This window comes from Melanerpes formicivorus, unplaced genomic scaffold (assembly GCF_026170545.1).
Source record: "Melanerpes formicivorus ecotype bairdi unplaced genomic scaffold, bMelFor1.0.p_v2 SCAF_2, whole genome shotgun sequence".
NCBI classification, from domain to species: domain Eukaryota; kingdom Metazoa; phylum Chordata; class Aves; order Piciformes; family Picidae; genus Melanerpes; species Melanerpes formicivorus.
The window spans coordinates 2,433,707-2,438,067 of record NW_027142354.1 but is presented as its reverse complement, the minus strand read 5'-3'; the positions used below and the strand labels follow the sequence as shown (position 1 = coordinate 2,438,067).

The following is a 4,361-nucleotide window of genomic DNA, read 5'->3' as shown; positions in this document are numbered from 1 at the left end:
CCCTCAGCCTCTCCTCATAGGGCTTGTGCTCCAAACCCCTCACCAACTTCGTTGCCCTTCTCTGGACATGCTCCAGCAAGTCAACCTCCTTCCTAAACTGAGGGGCCCAGAACTGGACACAAAAGTTGGTATCCTTAGAGCAGAGAGAAGTGTTAGACCCCCTTGTAAATTAAGGTATCTTGTCTTAAACATTATCTGGGCATTAAGTGCTGTCAGTGTTTGAACGGCAGTGATGACATTTGCATTTTGATCCTCTAAGAGCTACCAACTTAGGGCCCACTCAGGTGTAAGCATTTAGGAAAATGTTAATGATTAAAGGTGGACTTTGGTGTTGAATTGTAATGAGTTCTAATTCTATTAAAGCTGTTTCAGCTCCAGAGCTCAATGCATTCAGCAGGCCCTAGTACAACATTGTACTTGCAGCAGCCAAGCAGCATGCTTGTGGGTGCTCTACTCTGCATTAGGGACTGCTGCTGGTTTCTCAAAAAGGTTTTTTTTTAGCTAAATATCTGAATTTAATATTTTTCTAACTAACTTTAATTGCATTGCTGCTTGAATATCTACAGGTGGATTTTAGTTAAGCTAATCTGAAGTGTGAGGACAAGTTCTAACTGTCATGTCTTACTGTAACAGAATTTGATTTCATTCCTGTCCACTGCAGAGCCACAAGCATGTTTAAGGGAGTGGAGCATTGTCCTTATGAGGAGAGACTGAGGGAGCTGGGGTTCTTTAGCTTAGAGAAGAGGAGACTGAGAGGTGACCTCATTAATGTTTATAAAGATGTAAAGGGTGAATGCCAAGAGGATGGAGCCAGGCTCTGCTGGGTGATGCCCAATGACAGGACACTGACCACCCTCATGGTGAAGAATTTCTTCTTAATGCTTAATCTAAATTAAGCTTCTAGTTTGAACCTTGTCCTATCACTGCATGCCCCCTTGCCAGTGATGATGTAGGCCCCCTTCAAGTACCAGATAGCTGCTATAAAACATATCTGGAACCTTCTCTTCTCCAGGCTCAACAACCCCAGCTCTCAGCCTGTCTTCATAGGAGACATGCACTAGCCTTTAGATCATGGGTGTGGCCCTTCCACTCTTAACAATTCTCTGTTCTTGTGTTGGGGGTTTCAGAGCTGGATACAGTACAGGTGAGGCCTTACAAGAGCAGAGGGGGAGAATCACCTCCCTCAACCTGCTGGCCATACTTTTGAGGCACCCCAGGATGAGATTTGCTTTCTTGTCTGCATTGGCTTATGTAGAGCTTCTCATCAACCAGCACCTCCAAGTCCTTCCCAGGACTGCTTTCTATCACTTCTCTGCTCAGCCTCTGTGTTCAGGAAAGTACTTCTGTAGAAGCTGAGAGCCAAGGATTAGCTAATTTTGATTAGGAAAGGGGGAAATTACACCTGATTGTGGTTTTCTGTCAAAGTTCATAACGAAGCTGAGCAACAGGTGAGCCAGAGAAGCAAAATAAATCTTCCTCTGGCATGGCTACACTAAGCTTGTTTTCACAGCAGTTGTGGGGTACTGATCCTAATCCAGGACCTGTCTAATAATGCACTGTGGTTGGCATGAGACTAAATAAATGGCAAGTTGTATTTTGAGTGATGGAAGAAGAGCATGAGAACAAGAGGACACAGTCTCCAGCTGTGCCAGGGGAAGTTTAGGCTCGAGGTGAGGAGAAAGTTCTTCACCAAGGGAGTTGTTCATCATTGGAATGGGCTGCCCAGGGAAGTGGTGGAGTCGCCGTCCCTGGAGGTGTTCAAGAGGGGATTGGACGTGGCACTTGGTGCCGTGGTCTAGTTGTGAGGTCTGTGGTGACAGGTTGGACTCTATGATCTTTGAGGTCTCTTCCAACCTTAGTGATCCTGTGAAGAGAATTCTTCTGAACTAAAACTTTTTCTTCCCCACAGGAAGACAGTCAAGTAGTAGGAACAAATGCCTTGACAAGTATGTAACTGGAAACCTAAGCATTTTTCTTAAGTCTGAGGTAACTGCTCAGTTTGGCAATTGGTTTTTTGGTGTTATGACAGCTGTTGCTAAACTTACTAGATGCATTGATTTGGTGTAGTAATTCATTCTGGCTGTAGCTGGGAGTGAAGAGCATTTGTTTGCCAGGGCACAGTGTGCGCTGATAGCTGGGCCTGTCTTGGTCAGCTTTTCAAACCTGCCATGCAGAGTGCTGCAAAAGTTTACAGGATTGCTAAAGAAACTTCCTTCTTGTATTGGATCAGAAACCCTAAAGGGAAAGTACATTTCCTACTGGAATGTTTGTTTCCATTACCTCTTTGGTCACATCTGTGATGAACATATCCCGAACCTGAATTCCCTGTTGAAAAACACAATACGGATCCGGATGCTGAGATGAGGCCCAAAGATGTGATTTAGACTTTCTGCCAAGTGTTCTATAATAATCATGCCCTGTGGTTGGCATGAGACCAAATAGATGGCAAGTTGTATTTTGAGTGATGGAAAATAATTTTTCTGAACTAAAACTTTTTTCTTCCCCACAGGAAGAGAGTCAAATGTAGGAACAAATGCCTTGACAGGTATGTAACTGGAAACTTAAACTTCAAGTCTGAGGTAACTGCTCAGTTTGGCAATTGGTTTTTTGGTATTATGACAGCTGTTGATGAACTTACTAGATGCATTGATTTGGTGTAGTAATTCATTCTGGCTGTAGCTGGGAGTGAAGAGCATTTGTTTGCCAGGGCACAGTGTGCGCTGATAGCTGTGCCTGTCTTGGTCAGCTCTTCAAACCTGCCATGCAGGGTGCTGCAAAAGTTTACAGGATTACTAAAGAAACTTCCTTCTTGTATTGGATCAGAAACCCTAAAGGGAAAGTACATTTCCTACTGGGATATTTAAGTTTCCATTACCTCTTTGGTCTCATCTGTGATGAACATATCCCGAACCTGAATTCCCTGTTGAAAAACACAATACGGATCCGGATGCTGAGATGAGGCCCAAAGATGTGATTTAGACTTTCTGCCAAGTGTTCAATAATAATCATGCCCTGTGGTTGGCATGAGACTAAATAGATGGCAAGTTGTATTTTGAGTGATGGAAAAGAATTTTTCTGAAGTAAAACCTTTTTTTCTTCCCCACAGGAAGAGAGTCAAATGCAGGAACAAATGCCTTGACAGGTATGTAACTGGAAACTTAAACTTTATCAAGTCTGTAGTAACTGCTCAAGTTTGGCAATTGGTTTTTTGGTGTCATGACAGCTGTTGCTAAACTTACTGGATGCATTGATTTGGTGTAGTAATTCATTCTGGCTGTAGCTGGGAGTGAAGAACATTTGTTTGCCAGGGCACTGTGTGCGCTGATAGCTGTGCCTGTCTTGGTCAGCTTTTCAAACCTGCCATGCAGGGTGCTGCAAAAGTTTACAGGATTACTAAAATGATCAGAACACTGAAGAAAGCTTCCTTCTTGTATTGGATCAGAAACCCTAAGGGGAAAGTACATTTCCTACTGGGATAATTAAGTTTTCATTACCTCTTTGGTCTCATCTGTGATGAACATATCCCGAACCTGAATTCCCTGTTGAAAAACACAATACGGATCCGGATGCTGAGATGAGGCCCAAAGATGTGATTTAAACTTTCTGCCAAGTGTTCTAACATCTACAGGGTTTCATACAGAAATGGTAACACCTGAATGTACACAAAGTGTGTGTTTACTTACAAATTGACATTTCTCCCTTGAATGAACCATTTCACTTAGATGCTGTTCTCTTTTTCCAGTGATGGGTTGGAACACTGTCAGCGCTGCCTGACAAATGTGGATGATCTGTAACTGGAAGGAACTGTAACAACTGAAGAGTTGTTGTGTCTTGAAGTGGGAATCCATGTTATCAAAAGCTTCCTGAAACAGCTGCTGCAATTTTAGTGGATACTGTTTTCAGAAGTTGTGTGTGAACCAGAATCACTCTCTGCATCTTTAAATTAACACTTTTCCCCAAAACACTGAGCTGCCCTCTGTAAAAAATCACAGCAGCAGTATCAGAGACATAATTGAGCTTCAATACATGGAGTATTTGTCCTTTTAAAATAACATAGGTTATATAGACTTGTGGTGCTGAAGAACTGGTATAACTAACCCCAAAACATTGGAACCCCCAGGCAGGCTCTGTAAAGATGGGGAGAATGCAAAATTAATACACAAACTCAAACCAGTGAATCTGCTTTCTGAGGGTAGTGCCATCCAGGAGATAGCAGAAAGTACATGAGGTGATGATGTGGAAGCATAAACATGAAGCACTTGTAAGAAAAAGGTGCTGCATAAAAGGCAAAGCCTGAGGCTGAGATTGCCATCTGTGTTGAGGGAGAGAGGAACTGGGGGTTTTATGGCTTGCCTTGCCAT

At 42.9% G+C, this 4,361-nt stretch overlaps 3 non-coding genes across 3 annotated transcripts; all 3 read left to right on the top strand.

Moving 5' to 3' along the window:
* The first annotated feature begins 2,291 nt into the window (after positions 1-2,291).
* LOC137454083 (small nucleolar RNA SNORD50) lies at positions 2,292-2,362 on the top strand. Its single transcript, XR_010990538.1, has one exon. It is a non-coding gene; the product is annotated as a small nucleolar RNA SNORD50 (small nucleolar RNA).
* A 524-nt stretch (positions 2,363-2,886) lies between these two features.
* Positions 2,887-2,957, top strand: LOC137454079 (small nucleolar RNA SNORD50). The gene has a single exon (XR_010990537.1). It is a non-coding gene; the product is annotated as a small nucleolar RNA SNORD50 (small nucleolar RNA).
* A 548-nt stretch (positions 2,958-3,505) lies between these two features.
* LOC137454073 (small nucleolar RNA SNORD50) lies at positions 3,506-3,576 on the top strand. The gene has a single exon (XR_010990535.1). It is a non-coding gene; the product is annotated as a small nucleolar RNA SNORD50 (small nucleolar RNA).
* Positions 3,577-4,361: the final 785 nt, after the last annotated feature.